Consider the following 22,913-nt stretch of genomic DNA (forward strand, 5'->3'; position numbering starts at 1 on the left):
GAGAGGCTGAGGGAGCTGGGGTTATTTAGCCTGGAGGAGGCTCAGGGGAGACCTCATCACTCTACAAGTACCTGAAAGGAGGTTGTAGCCAGGTGGGTGTCTGTCTCTTCTCCCAGGCAACTATCAGTAAGACAAGAGGGCATGGTCTTAAGCTGTGTCAGGGGAGGTTTAGGTTGTATATTAGGAAGAAATTTTTTACAGAGAGAGTAACCAGACATTGGAATGGGCTGCCCAGGGAGGTGGTGAATTCTCCGTCCCTGGAGGTTTTTTAGATGAGACTGGATGTGGCACTTAGTGCCATGGTCTAGTAACTGTGGTGGTGTTGGATCAAGGGTTGGACTTGATGATCTCAGAGGTCTTTTCCAATGCAGCTGATTCTATGATTCTATGATTTCCTCCACTGGTATGCCTTAATAATAGATATAAATATATAATTTTTTAAATTTATAAATTTGTGCTATGTATGTTATAGACAATACATTTTACACGGTGATATCTGTGATAAGGTAAATCACATACACAGTATTTGCTGTACTACATAGTACATGCTGCGTGCTGTGTAAAACAGTGCTACATACAATACAAATTGATGTATGCTGTACTTACAAATAAATTTTGATTTATTATACTGCATATATTAACATCTATATAACTTAGTGCATGTTAATGATTACATTGACATATACATTTTCTCTATATACATATGTGCCTTGTAACTTCTTTCAGTACTTCTTTTCAGAACACCCTCTTTAGGAAAGGTGTATGCATCTTAATTTCCTTACTGTTGCAGTTTTGTATTTTCTAGTCCCGGGCAGAGTCTGAACATAAGCTGGATGCACTTATAACTATGTTATTCTAGCCTACAGACTACATTAAGTTCAGATACAGCTTAGTGCCTGCAACTGCTTAAGGTCTTAAAAATTACCATTAGCCCTCAGACTAGAAGTTGGTGTATGAATTTATTTTTTATTCTGACTTTGATTGCAGTGACATCAGGTTTTTAAAGTGAATACAGTCCTCTGTGAGTGCCTGTAGAATGAGGGCTCTGAAGTAATTTGATTCCCTGTTGCAGACTGAAAAAAACCCCTGTTGTCATTCTGCATCTTTCCAGTGTTGGTGCACCTTTGCAGTAGGAAACCCGTTATTCAAAGTAAAAATGTTCATAGCTACCCTCTTAGGGTAAGAATTAAAAATGTTTGAGTGATAGCAATTAATCATTTCTGAGTGAATTTCTCAGAAGGTTCGGAGCTGGTACATGTGTATATGTGTCTCTGTAGGGGAGTGTGGCATTATGTATTTTTCAGTGAAATAATTGTAAAGAAGAAATAAAACCACTTATCATATACACGTGTGTGTATGAAAAGAGTCACACATCTAGTTATTCATTTTGTCCATTCAATAGTGTGATAGATTTCTGTGAGGTTGCATGTTAAACACTCTCTTGTTTTGGTTGATAACAGCTTGAGGTCTTTTTAGTGATATTAACATAAAAGATTTGTAAGTATTAGTTTTCACTAGAGAAAAAAAATAATACTGCAAGCATTGAATATGTGATGGTATTTTCTGTAAGTCTATCCACTTATTGTTTGGGTAAGTCCTCTACTAGAATAGTCCATTTTCCCCACATGCCACTCAGTTGAAACAAGAATTTTACAGATCATCCACTGAGCTGAGGTTCCTCTGCTACATCACAGGTTATGTCTTCTTGTTACAGAGTTTGAATCTAAAGGGTGCATGTTTATGATTGTGTGTTGTTCTGGTCTGCACAGGATTACATTCTGATTACGTTCTGGTTTTTTCTGGGTTGGTTTTGGTTCCATATATACCCAACTCAAACTTCTCTCATGTCCATAAGCAGGTTGGTGGGGTGCACATTCTTTTCATTTCCAACTGATACACAGGACAGTATCATGAATATTATATTGGTGAATCATATACGCCACCTTCTGTGAGCTTTATATTAACAACTAATAATCATCAACTTGTGTCTCACTCCACCTTCATTCATACACACAAATAGCTCTTTCATTACCATAAAACTTAATCCTAGTCCTGTTAGTGAATGAGATACATATACTTCAAGTTTTGTGATAAGATTCATATAACTATGATTAGAGTGTAGAATTCTAATGACAATATGTAGCCAAAGTATGTCTTTCTGTTGAGGTCAGTTTTCTCTATAACCATTAACCATGTCTATTCTAGGCCCAATGACATTCTTCTCTTTTACAGCTCACGGTGACAGAGAACACAGCACATTGTAACTACAGGACTTTCACTCGACTGTGAAAGATCTCTGTCAAACCTCACAGAGAATTTGAGGCAGCTGGCAGTTATCAGCTGAAGCAGGTAGTCAGTAGAAGTGTAGAAGATAAACAGATAATTGAAAACCAATCTGGAAACCTGGGAGAGATAATAAGCCTCTCTTCTAGAGGGGAGGCAACAACTCAGGTAGGTCACTGATGAAATCAACTCCCAGATCAGGCTGTGTCTAATACTACTGAAAATACAGTGGCAGTTCATGCCTATCATGACTGAAGTAGTAGTCAAGTTGATGGAAATGTAGTTTGGCGTATTCAGTTATACAAATCGGTATTGCACTAGAATGAAGAAGGATCATACTGCTGAAAGACAGGTGACCAAAATCCTAGGAGCACCATGGCCCTCTGCTAAATTACAGTTGCCAAAATAGAAAAGTAGTTCCACCCCCTTCTTACCCTCCATGCTGCTTTATCTGCCATGCAACCATTACATAGTATTCCTGCCATACTGACCGTAGTCCTCTGTGGGGCAGGTGATTACTTTTTCATGTGATTCCTATTTATATTAAAATAATAGAACTATTCTGTTTTCTCTGCCATGAGCACAGAGAATAGAGGGGAAAGCTCATGTCTACGAGTAAAAGAGTGTGTTGATCTTAGTCGTTCCATTTTAAAACAGTCTTAAAAACAATCTTTCTCTTCAAGTCACTCTTGTGATTCTCAAATTCCTGTCTGCAGAAAAGTGTGAAATCTTGCATGAACGTGCAAGGAAACTAGTACCATTTGGTAACTCTTCTTGCTGAGTTCTGAGATCTTGTAGAACTATATTGGTGGTAGGGAGAAAGCACAGGGAGATATTTTTGTGAGAGTGGGCACAGAGAAGAAGTCTTTGGCATATTGCCAAAAAGAAAGTAGCATTTTTTCACCAGAGAAGTGTTTGAATTGTTCTACTGACATGTGTCTTGATTTTGTTAAACAGCTCAGGTGGACCACAGGAAATAGCTGATGACAATGTAATATTAATTCTTGTGGAGGTGAACAGAACAACAAAAAACAAAAAACCAACCAACCAAACAAAGACTTCTGCTGCTCTTTGCTTTGAAAGATGCTTTTTAAAAATTTTTCTGCAAGACACATTTAAAAATCTGTCTACAAGAATTATAAATAATTCTGTGCATTTACACTGGAAGAGCATAAAGAAAAACACATGCATCAAATATTTCTAGAGTGTTAGTTGCTACAGTTACAGTGCTAGCTAAGAAAGCAACATATTAAATTCACAAAATCCATTAACAAAATTTATATGTGTTCATGTTTCTGATTGCAGAAATAATATGAGTCATTTGAGCAGTCTATGTAATTCTTAAAAAGTAACGGATGTACATGTTTTTATTTTTTATGTATTGTTTTAATATTTGTTTTGCTATGATATTGGACATTAATTACTTGTGTACTTCTGTAAATTCTGCTTCTAAGTAGTGATTGTTGAGGATATTTTTCATATCTCATTCTGTGACTGCTAAAACAAAAAAAGATCAGAGTTTTCAAGCTTAAAAATGCATCAAAAGTTTAAAATTACCATTTGCTATTTTGAGACCTAATTCATCTTTCCATTATAATCCTAGTGATAGACTTCAGGCCAGTCTAGATCAATTTTTTACATCAGTTTCTCAGTTTCGATGCAACTGTACAACTGTAAATTACCATTGTGTTATAAGACATGCCTAACTTCATTAGATTACAAAACTTCTTAGGTAGCAGGAGAATTTGCTTTCTGATGTACATATTTTTATTTGCTTTTAAAAGAAGATGAAATGAAATAGCAAAAAAAATTGCTTTTTAGATAAAATTTCAGAATTTGCCTAAATATTTATTATATTAGAGTCCAACATATCAAGAATTGTAATCTAAGAAGATGTTGGCAACATATTATTATAAACAGTCCAAATAATACCCAGGACAGTATATAAAGCCAGAACTAAGAAAGCATCACTCTCAGGGAATCATCCTTATAACTAGGATAGAAACTGATCTATTTTACTTTTTTCTCTCTCTTATGAATCCTTTGAATATTTCAGTCTTTTTCTGTGCTGGGATCCAGATTCAACAGGAAAAGTGGAGAATAAATAGTTCAGCTCAGGCTATGTAGCTCTCTGAGATTTAGGTACTACTATAGGAGGTCTGAACAGAGGAATGTCTTAGCGTTTCTTTCTGGTCAAGATCTCTAACTGTACATAAAAGGAGACATCCTTCATTATCTGGTTGTGCTCAAAAATTTATTCAGTGCTCTAAATCTCAGGAGATGAAGGTGTCTGTTCTATGTAGGTACATGAGTTGGATTAACTGTTCAGACAAACATCAGGCTTGACTGTTCCCTAAGCTATTTGCTTTACCATCAGGGCAAAGAAAAAGACTTCTCTCTAATGGAACTCCTCATGGAGGCACTTAAACCAATGCTTGTATGAGAGTAGAGCTGCCTAAGGAACTACATGTGACTCATCCTGCAGCAATAATAGTCTGCATAAGAGTAGATGGGTTTGCAGAAACATTAAATGACACCGTGTATACTCTCAGATAGGATCACATTCTGCACTCAAGGTAACATGAAAGCCCAACTCATCAGCTGGTTTACAGAATATAATGAACATCTTGAATACCATGAGCATATTGAAGTAAACTTCAGTACCTAATTTGTTATTCATTGTGTTGAAAGTACTGGACTGTATGATCAAAATCATACATGAAGAGCTTTCACTTCATGCCTTTATGTCTTCTTATTAAAATCATGGTTTACTTTGTAGCTCTCTTCTGGGATAGTCACATTTTCACAAAGTGGGTAAAACCTAAGAAATAAAAGTATGGTTGGAATACTAGTGTTCTGCATGCTTCAGAACTGTAAAAATCATCTGTATATCATGTATTTACTTTCTTTACTGATGAGGTCCAAAATGTAGTTTTGCAAGATAAAGGTATTATACAATATTTCAGCTGTAGTGAAATGTCTGTGTTTTGGGGGTGGTTCTAAAGTGAATTACGAGGAAGCAGAAGTCAACTTTTTGGGGAGGAAGGTCTCAGACTGCTAATCCAAACCCTATTTTCCCCAACAAAGCATGACAGCTTTGTGTTTGCACTTGTTCATATATGTCTTCTTACTTTTTGGTGACTTTCTTATTCTGTAACAATTAGGCCTGATGGAGCTTCTGCTGGTGCCCTGGGATCACGCTATTCTGTTGAGGATTTTTTTCCACAGACTCAGTAATGATAATTTCTTTTTTCACGTTTCCATTTTATTGCCAGTCATTGTCTCATTGTCAGTAATATCTTTGCATGAACAAGTCCGATACTGACTTGGTATTGACATATTCACTTCTTGTCAAATGGCTTGAATTCTGCTAAAATTTATTGTGGTCTAGGGTGAGACTTCAATGGAGATTAAAATGCCTTAGGCACCTATATGGAAGGGCCCAAGTGTTAGCTATATGTATAAACTCTTGTTCTGGACACCAGTCAGTGCAATCTGTGCACCCTATCAGTGCCTTGTCAGCTGACAAACTGCTTTGCATATGTTTCGGGGTGAGATGGGTTGTTCTCTAGCCTCCATCTGAATACAGAGAAAAAAATATGGCATCGTGTGAAATGTACTGTCAGTTTCTGTCTTGCAGTTCTCTACAGGATGAAATTCCCAGAAACTGGAAAAATGCTATACTATAATCATTAGGTTCCTGACAAAAATAGTGAAAAGAATTTTCTTGAGTTTTTCCCAAAGATAAATCAGGATTATGTAAAATTGTCATTTGCTGTGACTCATGCACATCATACAACTCTGTACTCTAAGCTGGTAACACATATTTGGCCAAGTAACAGCAATCTTGGATATCTTCATGTACCTTTTCCTGAAAATTACTATCACTGTAATGATATCAGTTCTTGGATCTCTTGGGCTTATTCAATATTTAAGATATTAACAAGATTATTTGAGTTGGTAACCTGTGATAATGGGAGACTGCATTTGTGGATGCAGAAGGTTATTCTGAATTTGGTGTCCAAGTGTCTTATTTACCTGTTCTATGTGAATAAAATACTTGCTGTAAACATAGTTTTTTGTTTCCTTTATAGTGATTCTATCTATTGGGGGAAAGGAAATCATCTATCCCTTATCCTAGAAATATTTATTTCTTATAGCACTGGGTTAATCTGAAGATCAGCAGCTAATATACCACAGAACAGGTTTGAATCCAACCACCAAATAAGATCAGAAAGCAATTGCAAAGGACACCATTAAAAGTATGGTCAAACTAAGGTTACACGAGGTGGCTACTGACTCAGCTACAGAGACAGAGCCTAGACAGCTGCAGAGCAGTGGCAGCTAGCCAGCGTGCCTGAACAGATGAAGATGAGGCCAAAAGGAGGAGGACTTAAGATATTAGCTGCTCTAATATAGAACCAACAAGCTATATAAGATCCTTACATACTCAGACAAGAATTACAACACCTAGTTGGAAACAAAGTCCTTGAAGTTTCTTGTGCAAGTTTTCAAATAGAATTTCTCATAGCCAAAGTATTTAAAAAATATTAACTTTTGAGACATTTTTAATTCTAAAAATTGTTTACATTAGATACATCATAAACAATCTTTGCCCTCAAGTACATCATATACTGAGTCATTAACAAGAGGCCATGACTTCACAGGCACATTTCAGTCTATGCAAAGATAATCCAGATTTTCCTTCTTTGGTTGGTAATTATGATATGTGAACCCACGTATACTGTTTCTAGTATCCCAACTAACCCACTCTTCATGATGGTATACAGTGTCTTGTGTACTTTAATTGTTCTTTGAACAAACAAAAAGTACTTATAAAAGCCCCATTTCTCTCTGAAAGTGCATTTTTCAGGTATAATGTATAAGCTGTGTGCATCTCCACTGGATGAAAAGATTATTTTTCCTATTCTATTTATAAAGCATATTAATGATTTATGGAATAGTTGCAGACTCTGACGCAAAGGCCTGACAATTGAAAGCCAAGCAATTAAACGGCTTAAAAAGGAAGAAAAGAGGTGCAGTACAAAAAGATCTATGCAGAAAACCTGTAGGTGTTTGCAGCCCTCCCCATTATTCTCTATAGGAAGTACTCAGGATTAGCTATGGATATAGATGATGTCAGAACCAGTCCTCTAAACCTTTTCAATTTTCCAACATGAAAATCTGTTGTAGAACTGTGGTACTAGATATGAAACAAACTCTTCCTCTTTTTTATGTCAATAGATTTCTTTTCATTAAATTTTAGCCCATCTGTGCTATATACTGTGTATATTTTTTCTTATTAAGCAAAAAAATCTTTCCTGATAAGGGCATCTTTTCTGTGAAAGCACCTCTTAAAATAGACTAGCTTGATGCTCTGGATAGTGCTTTGACATTGAAAAAAACCAGAGAGATGCAAACAAATCCTAGCAAGTCTGGAAGTGATGCCTGCATACTTCAGAAATGGTTTGACTCATTAGTAGATTAATAGGCTGCACAGAGACCTGGATCTTTGAAGGAAGTCAGTGAATTAAGGGCAGACTTACCCTGTAGCTCCCATTAGCCTGCATATGTGGATTAGCTAGATTACAGATATTTCTGTCCCATACAAATCAAGTGGAACAGTGGGTATAGGTTTTATATAAAATCGTCACAGCCATAAAATGGAATGTAGGAACATTTTACAATTACTGTAGTTAGAATGGTCAAAGCATTTAAATACAGCTTTGTCTTTTTATTCTCAAGAGCCTACCTATTCAAAAATCTGAGGTAGCTGAATATCACAGAGTTAGGTTTCCTAGTATGGTTAATTTTTTTCCTCAGTAATAATTCATAAAATCATTTAACAACTTTTGTGCAAAAATATGGTTTGATGTATCTGATAGAAGCTATACCTGCTCTTGGCAGAGGGCAAAGGAATGGGTAAGATGACCTGTTATATATGTCTGCAAGCCACTGTTCCTACCCTTTATCTTTCCAACAGTGATAAGTTCTGGTGACAGACAAAGTGAAATACAGCAGTTCCTTCCAAAGGGCTTATAGTGTTCTCTGTGTGCAGGAGGGTCAGCAAGATTCCAAACACTCCACATTAAAGAGTTCAATTGCAGGGAGGAGCCTTTGCCAGTCATGTTTTGAATTTCAGTTACTTTACATGAGATATATAACACCAAAAGAAACTTTTGCAATGTGGTAGCTACACCAGACCTAAGCATCTAGGCTACCCTTATTCTCAGTGGTTAGAAGTAGGCATCTGAAGGACACAATTTCATCAAAATGTTCTAAAAGGGGTCAGTGAAATTGTGTTCTGGAACCATTTCTTGCTATTGGCTACAAAGACAAGCCAAGGTGTTAGTACAAGTATAAACAGCTGCAGTTTAAAAATCTAAAGGTAAATGAAATTACTTAATTCCTAACTTTTCCCTTGTTTGCATATTGCCATCCTTTTTCATGGAAAAAGTGGACTCAAAACACATTTATCATACTGCCTTTAGCTGATTTTTGACTGCTCAATAGTTCATTATATCCTCTGTGTATCCCATATACTATGACTTATCACAGAATCTTTGCTGATACTTCTGCCCTAGGTAAGCATAATATTACTTAAGCTGAAGAAGCCATTGAATTGTGCATGCGAACAGACTTTCTCCTACAATCTCCAACACGGAACAGTGACAAGGATGGAGAAGATGTGGATTGTGATGTCTTCACTGATTTTATTTTAGATGTAGTAAGAGACATTTCAACCTGGTTCTGCCTGCCATCAACATATGCACCTAAACATAAGGACTTAAACTCTGTTGGTCAGTTGTTCACTATACTTAAACCACAGGTTGCTAAAGTACTCCATTTGAAAGTTGCTAATGTGCTCCATTTCAAAAGTATACTTTGAAAAGATCCTGTAATATGGATGTATTATCCAATAGAAGTGAAAAAATGTGACAATTTTGCTGAACTCGTATTTTGTATAAGTTACAATGAATCTTCCTCCAGACGGCTTGAACACCCATAAAGCTCTGCAGAAACAGGAGTTATTTACTGACAAGTCCAAAGCTATGGCTAATGAGCCCAGGCCATCAATGCAGCTACCATAGACCTACCAGTAGCTGGCAGCTGATCTATGACATTCATGGAGAAGATATTTTTCTCCTGTGTGAAATATCTCTTTGCCAAGTGTGTTCAAACTTGGCACAGATAGAAATACTCAATGCTAAGCTATTTTCTGCTATGATAGGAAATACTGTGTTTGGTAAGTTCTTTCTTTCCCATATGAGAGCTATATTATCTGTTTCTTACAGCCCTCATCAAATACTTAGCTAACCGTAGTTACAAAAATACAGTAAAAGAAGTAATATTCATTCAAAACCCTAGCTACTACTATCTTGTAGTGATCATTTAGAATTATCAAATAAAATAAGGCATGACACTCAAAGGGGAGCAGATTGGATGTATATATAAATAATTCAATTTCCATTCATCTCTCAGTGAGAGTTTTTGAAGGAGAGAAAGTTGGAAAAATTATAGTCATGTTTTTAGTGAGCACAATGAGACTGTTGTTTATAAACCAATGCTCATGTTTTGTTATCCATATACGACTATACAGTTAATTTTTCATCTTAAAGAACTGTGTTTCTTTAGTGCTTTTGTCATACATTTCTGTCACTATCCTGAACAAAAAGAGTGAAGATAGAGTGGTTTAAAAAGGTTTAAAAAAGCCCCAAACAAACAACTCCCCATCCAAAAAGAACCCAAACCAAAACAGAAGTTCCAATGGGGAAAAGGTCTCTTTATATTGGCGCAATATTTGGGGTAATTTATTGGTGGTTTTCTGAGTATTTCATTTTGATGATATTATGGTAATTATTTTTATTGTGAATGAACTCAGAAGTGCTCAGATTAGCAAATGAGTGCTTTTCTAAATCTTAATAATGAAAGATCAATACATGATTCTAAAATTACTTGTGACAGATCTCAGCAATAATAGAGGAATATAGCTTTCAATTCACTTTTGTACTTCAGTGCATTTATGTCAATGAGACTATGTTCAATTCTTCTGTGCAAAGAATTGATTTTTCAATTTACCTTCTAAATTAAGTGATAGAAATAATTTCTAGGGTGTTTTTAGTTTGAGATCAAAGTATTTTGTGGCCCTGTATAAACAATTTTCTTGGAAGACAGATAAGAAAAGAAGAAAATGGACCAGATCCAGACAAAGCTGCTGGAGAAAGCCATGTATTTCTTTCTGTTAGAGTTTTACAGCACCTACGCTGTGCATCTTAAGTTTAGTTTTCAGTTCAGCTTAGGGAAATTAAATCCTAAATTTCTTCAATCCTGAATTCAAGCTGTGAATGGTTTTGAAAAGAGGACAATTCTAACAAAAGAAAGAGAAGTCTTATCTTCTCTCTTCTCTGGGTTACTGTCAGAATATCCATAGCCTTGGGAGAAGGTATTAATTTAACCTATGAAATAAACTGTTTCAGATTCCTGCCCTCAATCAGAAAGAGAACAAATCAGAAAGAGTTCAGACAAGCACCATAACAGGTGAGATGTGGAGCATGTGAAGACTGGGAAATTTATGGATAGGATATCCATATGTTGGGGAAACTTCATTTTACGTAAGACATCATCACTGACTCTGAGAGAGCAATAGCTTGATAGTACGGAGTTCAGAAAACTGTTCAAGAACCATTGGATTTAAAAACACTAATAAAAAACAGCATAGTAAAAGGTAAACATGCTCTCCCATTTCTGCTTTGTACTCTGATGTTAGGATGCTAACCTAGGATCTGGGAGAAAGCTGGGAATTTAATCACAGACTGTCAAATTTTGTATGGATGTCAGGAGCACTAGATTAAACTGGCATAATGATAGTTCTGTGTTTGTGTATATGTAATGAAATTTTCAAAATTCTGGTAATGAGCACATTTGGCTTGTGCTCACATAATTTGGAAGTGACTGAAAATGCATTTTTGGAGAAATTCATGCTTTGTCAAATCATCATCAACATCACCATCATCTCTGCTCATCTCTCCTCATCTGACATCAGCCTTAGCTGCAGTCCTTCAATGAATGAAGATGGAGCAGAATTAAAAGACACCATTAGGAACACTTAGCACAATAAGGGTGTTTGATATGAGGCTACATTTCATTTTGCATCATACTAAGTGATTACAGTTACAGGAAAGGGGAGAAGAACTATCTAGTTTGTCAAATGCACCAAGTGTTGGACTTACAAAATAAAATTGTTTGACTTAAGGAATTGAAAAGCATAAATGAAGATTAAGGAAAAAAAATTAAGTTGCTGATGCATTGCAAATTTGGAACATGACTGTATGAACAAGGACAATTTGCAAACACAGCAGTCACTCCCTCTATTCCTCTGCTTATGGCATTTAGTGACTTCCTTGTCTATTTTCGACAGCTTTTGTTTTCGTTGTCATGTATCTCAGTGTATTTTATAGACTGAACAAAGGTACGTCAATCAGAATTACAAACCATCCTATTTCATGCCATGTTAGAACCTCCTTAAAGTCTTCTTTCTCTCTGTCCCACCTTCACATACACACATACAGAAAATTAAGAATATGTGAGTTTGCATAACCTGATAGTTTAAAAGTTTGTAGATAGAATTAAATCCAAATTAGTAAGAGGAAATTAGGTCATTTTAACTTATAATGTTATATAAGGTGATTTTTGAAAGAAGAAACATGAATGATGTAAATTATATCTGTTTAAAATAATTCTTGATTATGCAGTTTCAGAGTTTCTAGGGAAGTCATTGAAGTGTCTTGCTGAGAACCTAAAATTTTTTTGAGAAGTGTGCATGCACAGTGTTATATGAGGTTTGTTTTTTATAGATCTCAGAAACAGGATTTCAAAGGCAATCAAATTCAACCTTCTTCTATTGCTGACTATGTTGTTACAATACTTTTTAAGATTTGGACATCTATATTAAAATAAACTTTTCTTCACAGAAAATGTTTTCCTCCTGAAGTTCCTCACTTCAAATTGATGCATTTTAGAGCTTCTCTTATCTGATGTCATGATCTTTTTCTACTGAAATGGGGTACAGTATCAACCACATCCAAGGTTTCTGTTCACTTTCCTTATTTGGATATATATCTTTACCTTATTTTGACAATTTTTTTAAATTAAGCTCTGACTTATCTTTTTGAAGATACCTCTTCTTTTTTTTTAAAGCTTCAAGTTGCTCCCTGTAATTATGACGTATTAGCTATGTATTAACTAAAGAAAGGATAAAACTTACTCACTCAAAGAATTCATGATGTAAATTTATGAGTGAAATATTTCCTTCACTGCACTATGTCATTAAATATGTCCACTAAGAAGTATAAGCATTTTCATTAATTTATGGAGTTTACCCTGGCTCTTGATTGAGACCATTCAAAACAGTAGGCAACCATTGATTTAACAATAGTTTTAGGGGTGAGTCATTCACAGAGCTATTTTTGAAGCACACCATAAAAATTGTGCCAAAAAACAAGTAGTTATTCCCTCCAAAGTTGATAATCTTTTACTGCATCTGCAGAGGCCAGGCAAATTCTCTCCCAGCACTTTTTTTTCCCTTCAAGTTCATACACACACACTGAGAATCTAATTAACTCCTTCTGCACTGAGTTCCCTATTCCCCGCAGCTATTCTAATTCAGATAGTAGCTTTTATATTATTTTGATGGAACGATGTCTTTTGCTAAGACCTTTAAAAGTGATTTTCCATGATGCACTTAGATTAAATTTTTGGTTCTCTTCTTTCCATACCTGAAACAGATCAAAATATCTATATCTGAGAAGGCATATACTCTTCTGCTACTTCTGAACCTAGAGATGTCTGTATGTAGTTAGCCCCTCTTTTTCTGTCTAAAGCTTTGTAGGAACATATATGATTGCAGAATTATTTTGTCTTGAAAAGCATTGCCTGCTCTACATCTGAACTCCATTATGATTTAGAAACCGAAAGACTGTTTCCCAAGGGATCCAATCTAGTAACTTCTTGTTGGATGGTCTCAGGAACTGTCAACAGAGTGTTCAATCTATGGCAAGCTACAACTGCTTCCTTCAGAAACCATGGCTTGGAAAAGAGATGAGATTAGTAGGGTGCATGCTGATGGAAGGCGATATACATGGGTTTAATCATCGCTCCCTAGATAATTTATGTACATTAACCTTAGCTTAGGATTGAAACAAAATAATAATGGTAACAACAACATTATTCACCCAATATAGAGCCCATCTGAAACTAATATTTCTAGCTGAGCGCTTTGAGTATCACTGTCAGCCCCAACCTAAGCAGTAGCCTTATTGTGAGGGAATTTGCTTGAGATATGAAAGCTGTGGATTTAAGCTTGTTCGAGTTGAAGGGAAAGAAGTAATTCTCTGCAAGTATTTATATAGCGAGCTACATTCTAAGGGTAGGTAGCATCAAATGTGCCTTAAAAAAGTTGAGCCCTGCTTGTTTACATGTTTATCCTGAGGAAAGGATTTAGCACGAGTCCAAAATTTTCAATACAGTCTCTTTAAAGTAGAAAAACAAAAAAAAAAAAAAACGCCCCAGACACACACAACCCCCCCCAAACCAAAAACAAACCAAGAAAAACAAACAAACAAACAAAAACCCCAAACAGAAAACAAACAAACAAACCAACCAAAAAAACCTGATTGGTCAAACCCTTCCTATAAACTCTTTATTTTCTTCCATGCTCAGAATGTGTGACCCATAAATTGCTAAACCTTGACAAGTTCAATGACTTTCTGTATCACCAGTAGCATTGACCTGCACCTTCACCCTGCAACAACTGGTTACACCTGCACTTGTAAACAGGGAGCACACTTCAGCTGTAAGGCCAACTGACACAGACTGGCCACAGCCACATAATATTCTTGGCCTTGGGACTGTGCCTGGGAAGTATGCTTTGATCCAGAGATACAGTAATGTCTTGTAATTTTCTTTATTTTTCAGTTAATGTGTCTGAAATAATGAAAGCATGTTGCAGCCCAGAATGTTGTTTTCAGATCATGTTACTGAGGGCATTTGTTATAGGTTCTGGGTTGTCATAGACAGGGCTTATGGGTGTATTCAAGGTGCAAGACTTACTTTCCAGCTGGAGGTGGTAATAGGTTAGTAAGCGATAGCAGGGTAGAGAAAGCCCTGGTTGGGGGAATGGCTCTTGGTTCTTGCAATGCCATGCATTTTCCAGGAGGGTGTTAGATGGTATAGGTGAAAACCATGCCAGAGAGTATGTTAATTATTAAGCAGTGTGAATAGTTGAGTTCAGGGTTTGAGCTTGCTCTCTAGTCCTATTTTACTTAGCACCATAGACACAGACAGATGAGATAAGATTTTACTGCTATGGGAATTTTCGCCTAATCCAAAAAAATGTTTGAACATGAGTAGGCAAGGAGACAAGCAGATAACATCAGGCATCAGGCTGGTTTCAATAACAAGGATTGGACAAAGGTAGCACAAAATGCTTGGTTTTCCCCTTCACAGCTGAAGTAGACTCTGCTTTTACCCTCTGCTACACATACATGTTTAGTGGATTTTGTTAGAAGGGAAATGATGCAGGGACACCAGAGCAGAAATGGAAAGTAAAAGAGGAAAACAGATCACAGAGGAACTATGAACGTGTTATAAAGAAAGAACTATGAATGCGTCATAAAACCATAACTATGGAAAAGGGTAAAGAGGAGTCTGAAACAGAACTTTCGTAACTACAACAGATTGCAATGACACATTCATCCTAGTCCCACAATAGATCTTTGGAAGGACTATTGACTTCGCTGCTATGGTATCACATTTTATTCAGTTGTGTTTTAAATAGAAGATCTGAGTAATAGATTAGTCTGGAGATATGTCAGTAAAACAGAAAGACATCTTGATTTTTAAAAAGGAAATTATACATCTTTGGCCAACCCTAGTATCCAAATCTATTAGTCTTAAAAATTATTAAAGTATTTTTAAGTATTAGTATTATTACTATTATTAAACCTTTGAAACATCTTAAAACAGTATGTCCATAAAGTATAATAAAATAAGAACTACGCAGAGCCATCCAAAATATAAACAGGAAATATGGAAGTTTACTTGCTTCTTTATGAATTTTTATACTAACACTTTATTCTAAGTGATGATTTTGTTTCAAATTATTCTTATTCTTAACATTACTATAATTTGTGTATCTTTGGTTGAAAATTGTTGTAGTGAATTCATTAACAGCAGCCAAAATGACAAGAGACATTGCAGCTGGCAAACTTATGAAACAAATAATGTGATAAAAAAGAAAAATAAAATAATTCCATTGTGTTAATTGCAGTTAATTATAATTATATTACAATTCAGTCGTAATAGCGTTATTAAAATGCGGAACACTGTTGTTGCTTCTTGAAAAAAATCTCTTTTCATATAATTTTCCTCACAACACTCTATGCTGTTGGGTTTGTTTGTTATTTGTGTAAAGGAATGTTAAATCACTTTTAAAAACATTATAGGTGATCATCAGTTGCATGCTTATACTATTTATTTCAATAAGACAAATTTATTGCTGAGACTACACCCTCAACAATGTGCTTTGACTACAGTAGAAATGTGGCTGATCTGGCAGATCATTCTCCACGCAGTGCTTTTACCTTTCAGTTACAGTATGATTTTTGAGAGTTAGCGTGAGAGGTCTTCACAGAATAATGGCCTGAAGTGAAGAAGTGCTGATCAAGCCTTTTGTCATTGAAAAGTAAATCATCACCCCGCTGTTTTTAGAATCTCATGGACATGGCTTTATGGTGTGACTCTGAGAAATATTATTTCTAATTTTTCAAGGGGATAAGCAAATCCGTGCGAAGTGTTTGCTGAGAAATCAAGAACCCAAGGTGGGAAGGAGGGATATGATATAATTTTAACACATTTTATTCCTTTAACTATCCCCACATTATAACTCTCTCTCACTTCTGGCAGGAGCACTAGCCTGTTATTTTTTAGTGCATTGACAGTCATATAAAGATGCAGAGGTACTGAATCAACTACATTATTTACTAGCAAAGATGACAGTGGGAAAAGCTTGAATGACAGCTCTATGCTCTGCAGTACCATGTAAAGATGAAGATCTGAGAACAAATCTATCATAAAGGCTTTGTACCATAAGGACACCTCTTTCAAAATATAGCCCAAAGGACTGCAATCATGTACTGATGAACATGAGAAATCCAGGTCTCCTTCGTGAGTAGGAGAAAAGATGCTGTACTTCTTCTTCCGACAGAAAATTACAATCACAAATTCCAATAAACTTGACTTAAGTATAGTGTATAAAAACTATATTAAAAGGCTTTTTAAATGTCTTGCTTAAGAAGATCTCTGAAATTCACAGATTAGATGATGATGATCAACCTTAGCCACCCAGTCAAGTAATTTATTGAAAACATGGATTTTGTGTTACTGTTTTGTGAGTTGCTGCCTTGGACACCCTAAATCCTGAGGAAACATAATTTATATTAATTTCCTCACCCTTGTGCAATTCTCCACTTCATTCAACAGAGACAAATATTGTCCCTACATGACTATAAAACCACCTTTTTACTCTTATATAAGAGAAATTCATCTTGAAACTAAACAACTTGCTGCCAAAGTTGTTTTTTTTTCTTTTTTGCTGGGCTTATATGATATTTTCAGATAGCAAGAGAGACTAGTTTGTACTGTAATCAGGCATTCTCCACAGGTGGTATTATTTGCCACTAAAACTGGGAAAACCTTCCTCTGTCCTTGCCTCTTTAAAGAGAGGGAGGATGTTCAGATGAAATATACAGATATCATTGTGAGTGAAGCAAGAAGGCCAAAATGCACTCACAAGGACTGGAAGGGATTGCTGTAAGACTTGGTGCTGACATTTGCTTTGCATTAATCCTCTTCATCAAGAAAAGAATACTCTTCATACAACAGATATATTCAAGGTGTTGGTGAGACTGTGAATCCTTTGTCAGAAGTGTGAATCATTTTTTAGAGGAGAGAGAAAAAGCAGATTAATAAAAAGGAAAGAAACAGCTGAACATCAGAGAGATGTTTCTCCGAGTGACAGAGAGCCACATTCAAACTCTGACTCTGTCTGATTCAAAGCAGAAATTAAAACACTGGTCTCATTCTGCATTTAAGAGCAGAAATCCCATTTTTGAGAAACAAACACCAACGAGGAGAAATTGTTATTATGTGTAATTGTGTAAACAAGACTAGTTATGCTGTAGCTGAATTTGTCCCAGAGTTTTATTTAAGTAACTGCCACATTTCCAAGTAACTGGGAATGAATATCTGACTGCATATATTTTCCTTGATGATGTGTCTCATTCCAAATTTGCAAGTAATTTTGGTAAAATTACTGGCATGTTTCCTATTTCCAGTATTCATTTGATAGCTAATATATCACCTGAACTATCTATGACACATCACAGGGTTTTTTATAGTTTATGGTCATACCCAAGGAGAACATTTGAATGGATGACTCTCAGTGAAAAAAGTAGTGGCCCTCTTCAGAAGTTTAAGGGAAAGCTTTTATTTGTTTCCTGGGGAAGAAAACTACATTCTACAAATAGTCTTTATCTTTCTCCTCGTGGATAATAAATTTACCATTATCTTCTACAATATCATTATTTTTTAATTTAAATTTGATTTTAATCTTAAAGAAAAAAATGTACAGGATCAGTAACAAATGAACCCACATTTATTAAATAAATTTTGAAAACTACAGAAACAGTAACTTATAAAAAAAAGGGCCTAGTTTTTCTGATTAACAAGTTATCTATTGCCAACATAGTATAAATTATATATTATAAAAGTGGTGAATGCAAAGCTTCATACTAAGCAGTGTATTTTATAACACAGCTTTTTGTTAGTAAATTTTTAACATGGTAATGGAGCTTGTAATAATATAAATTATTATACCAGATGGATAATTAAAGAAATAAAAATACCAAGGAATGGGTCCTTGGCTAGACAAATCTATGAACTAATTGTTTCCATAGTGCTGAATTTGAATAAACAATTCCATAACCGTTTTTTCTTTCTGTTTGTGAATTATTTCCACACTCTAAAGACTCAGAGGAACATCATGTAAAAAGAAAAAAACTCAGACAAAATGCCTCTGAAGCTTATTCTGAGCACCTGCAGAATGACGTAGGTGAATGAATGTTAAAAACTACAGATCAAATTCGACACATAGAAAGAAAACCAGTCTAAGCTATAGATACAGTGACATGCATCAGTGTAACTGTTTCCACTTGAAAACAGATCTTGGGAGGCTTTTTCGTTTATTCTCTGACAATCTGAGTATGAGTAGAGCAAAGCAGAAAATATAAATATCCCAATTTGTAAAAGTGGTATTTGCAAATAGTAAATATTTCATTAATTTCTGAAAATGCAAACACATAAAATCCTCCAAACCTGTAAAAAACATGGAGAAGGGTGAGGTAAAAAATTGCTTAGGACAAGTGAAAAATAAAATGAAGATTTTTGGTGTTTCAAATTCCAATTCTTTCCCTTCAGATATATAATTTCCAGACCATGTTCTTGTCACATTTCTTTATCAAAAGGACAAATAATTTAGTCTATTCCATGACCCTCTTTAGGATTTTATGTGGTTTTTCCTAAATTAGGTGTTTGAAAACTAGACACTAAAGTCTTAGCTATCCAGCTGTCTAATCAACAGAGGAAAATAGACACTACAGAAAAGTTTCAGCTTACCTTAACATAGTAATCCAAAATTGTTCCAATGAATTACCCTTGAGGCGTCTAGTTCCCTCGATCAATTCCAAAGATGATTTGAAATGTCCAACTCACCTACAGTAATGTGCTACTGGTATTTCTGCCATATATATTTCTGCCTCCTCTTTGGTCTTCAACCCTCTTCTTTACAGAGAGGGTTATCAGGCATTGGAATGGCCTACCCAGAGAGGTGGTGGATTCACCATCCCTGGAGGTTTTTAAAAAGAGATTAGACGTGGCCCTTAGTGCCATGATATAGTAATTGGAGTTGGATCAGGGGTTGGACTTGATGATCTTGGAGGTCTCTTCCAACCCTACCTATTCTATGATTCTATGATTCTATGAACACTATCATGAAGAAATCCTCTATAATGATGAAAGGTTGATCAGTTTTCACTTTACTTCTCAGATGGCTAACTTGTCACGAACTGTTGGGCATTATTTTGTTATACAAACCTTTAACAGACAAGAAATCAACTAGTTAGCAGTTTATACATTAAAAGCCTGGAAAAAAAAATCAGTAGGGGCTGCAAAACTACTTCTAGAACTCATTTCCACTAACAATGGAGAGAAGAGAGTTTGCATACTCTATCCACTGGTTACCTCTCTACAATGTATGCTTATTTCAAAGCTTCTATTGTTTCAAGAGATGTTAATAATTACAGGGGAAAAGACATTTTCAGTAGAATATGATGATTTGCATGGAATGGGAAGACATAAAGTAGTAATAATGTCTAACAGGCCATGAGTTAATGAAATAGTTTTTCAGTTTCCTTGCAAACTGGTATTTTTTCCTACTTTTGAAAAAATCAGAGTGCTTAAATCTGAGTGAAAAGATTTAGTCGTGAAGATTGTAGCCAAAATATCACGCTGCATATGTGCATAGGATTTTGCTACATGATCTTATCAGTTTAAGGTTGTAGTATTTCCAGTTTTATTGTTACCTGAGAAATCAATTTATAGCACAGTTTGTTCATGACACTAACGAATTTTAAGCACATTAGATTTGTCCTTCAGACACTGCATAACCTTTCTGTCATTTTCTGGGATGATTTAATAAAATTGTTGTTGACTTTCCCATGCTTAATAGTCTGGAACATTTTTGTATTAACAGTTCGCATATTCCTAATAAAAACACTGTGAGGTATTTCACTGTCAGCTGATTGCCAGTCATAAATATCAACTCACAACATTTGGGCAGAAAAGCATTTTTTTTCCATGTGCCCTTATCACAAGTTTTTACTTCTTGCCATTTTTAGCTTAGCATTGAAGTTGATGTGAAATGAGGCACATAAATATGTGTTTTATTGTGTATTTGTGCACAAGGCAGTAAGGTTGCAAACATGAACATTCTACTTTTAGTAGGACAATTCCAACTTAAAAATGCAGGAGTTTGATCAGGTCCAGTGAAAGCACAGTCTTATGTTAAAGAAGGAAAACAAAAGTATCAGGACTAAGTGCAGATTTTGATATAGAACACTATTCAGTAGATTTAATAAACATTATCCTTTTTATTCCTAAGCAGTGAATGTAAAACTCATTTTATATTAAGCCATTATTATTATCTATATCTAGCGTGAACTGTGGAAATTGTATAGTGATTTGTAGTTTATAGAAGTTATGTTTGTGTTAGAATTAGAAATATGAAATATATAGTAATTTCACTCTTGGGACTGTCCCTCTTTTTATGGCAATTATTATATTTGTGTTTTATTAAGTTGGAAATATTATTTTTCATCTTAACAAATGTCTTGTATTTTTACTTTCTAATGAGACAAAATGCCTTCCACAGCAAATTTGGTTGTGAATTTTGTCAGTAGAAGCCTGCCATATTTAATATTGTTCTTTTCTGGACTTCTCTGTGTTGTGGTTATTACAACATGTAACTTTTTTTGTGATATTATTGGTACAGTGTCAGTATATACATAATGACATCAACACTGGAGTGTTGATGCTTCTCTCTTCCAAGAAGTTAGTGAACTGTCATGAACTCAGAACTAAATTTCTGGGCAGTGAGTGGAACAGAAGAGGATCCTTCTGAGAGAATAGTTTATTAAGTTCAAATCAATCAAAAATAATTCAAAATAGCATACATTCCAGATATTCCCCCATGAAAATATTTTCCTTTTTTGAAATGAGACCTGTTCATGCTCCATTTACTAATATTTTTGAAACTTTACTTTTTTTTTTAAACTTACTATTCTCTCAAATTAATACCCGAAACATGAGACAGTTGTACAATCAGAAAGGCATGCCTCCGTGTCTCCTGTTGCAATTAATTTTTCTACATACGTATATATATAAATAGTAACTGAAGAAGAGATTTCAGCCTTACTAGGATCCTCTACAGAAGCAAATTGTAGTTTCAGAACAGTTAGTTTCCTTACCTCAACCAAGAATATTTACTCATTTATATGAAGAGAGGCATCTGCACAGAGATATTAATGTTTAAGACAATCACCTGGCATGTACAAAGGGCAGATGAGTTCGGAAAACTCTCCACATATTTGAAAAATTACAGACTTCTGTATGATCCCTTTTGGACTGATTAGCCACAATCTCCCAATGTTCAATACTTTGTCAAGAAGCTATAAGATGGCTGGGTGTAGCCAAAGTTGTGCTGAAAGCATGGAAAATAACCTATGTATCTTACAAATGTACAGTGTTACTGAATACTGAAAAATGTGGTAAATGGTTGAGGAGGAGGTAATAGTTTAGTTCTGGTTAGAAGAACAAATTAACTGAGAGTTGGCACATAACTTATTAAGAAAGATTTATAGGATTTCATTAGATTGGACCTACCAAGGTCAATCAAGACTCTCTGTTGTACTGAACATAAAATGAAGGCTGCTTAAACCTTTTCTTTTCACACCCATGTGATCTATGCATGGTCACCATTCTTCAACTTCCTATCATGCAAATTAGCCTAACATCCCTATGAAAAAAAAACAAACCAAACCAAACCAGTTTTCTCCCTGGTCCTATGTTGAACAGACAATTATCCTTAAAAATTGAATTACAATAATTTCTTTCTATCCTTGACAGGTTGCTCCATCTCTACAAAATAATGAAATACATGTGCTTCACAAGCATGGCCATGAACAAAGACTGGTTCATAGGTGTTCTTTTCTGCTTCCAAGGAAAAGGACGGCCAAGGGAGGAGCATAATTTGCGTTGCCTCTCTTCAGAAGGGAGTTTACAGCTCTAGTCTTGAGTTAAACAGCCATTTATGCTGAAGAACCTGTAGCCCAGAGCTCTGCCTGTCATCTTTGTGTATGTGTGTATCTGTGTATGTGTGTGTGCCTGTGTGTCCATGTGTGCCAAAGGAATAGTGCCTGCTTTGAAAACCTTTGCTTCTATCACATATTTCCTAAATTGGACACACAGGTAGTCTCAATAAAAAATAGCAGCTGTCTTAGAAATATTCAGTTGCCTAGATTTTGATAAACTACAATATCAATTCAAGAATTTTTCTTCTGTTCTTCTGAAAAACTATTATTAACAAAATTGAAAGTGAAAAATGAGTCTGTGAGGTCAGACTTGCTCCTAAATATCATTTGCTCTTAGCATGCTGGTATTACTGTTATGGCTATTATGACATTTCTATGAATAAAAAATTTATATTATAAGAAGATCTGTTTTCATTCCAAGTGATGCTTTTTCATTTTTCCCTAAAAATATTCAATCAGAATGTTATTTATAATAATTACCTGTTTTTTATGTTGCAATGGCTTTTTTCTGTTAGACACTCTCATACACACATTCATACATTCATAAGCATACACATATATGTTCATATATATTTTTATATAGTTTTGAATCTGCAAATTTGAATTAGGAAATCGTATAACTGCTGCAAACAGAGCAAGCAATTCTTG

The 22,913-nt window shown here is 35.2% G+C and overlaps 1 long non-coding RNA gene across 1 annotated transcript; it reads left to right on the forward strand.

Annotated features, from left to right (window-relative positions):
- The first annotated feature begins 770 nt into the window (after positions 1-770).
- Positions 771-22,672, forward strand: LOC113967010. The gene is made up of 3 exons (XR_003534049.1): positions 771-2,451; positions 12,255-12,346; positions 22,081-22,672. It is a non-coding gene; the product is annotated as an uncharacterized LOC113967010 (long non-coding RNA).
- Positions 22,673-22,913: the final 241 nt, after the last annotated feature.

The sequence above is a fragment of the Neopelma chrysocephalum genome, unplaced genomic scaffold (assembly GCF_003984885.1).
Source record: "Neopelma chrysocephalum unplaced genomic scaffold, ASM398488v2 Primary Assembly neopelma1_62, whole genome shotgun sequence".
Lineage (NCBI taxonomy): Eukaryota > Metazoa > Chordata > Aves > Passeriformes > Pipridae > Neopelma > Neopelma chrysocephalum.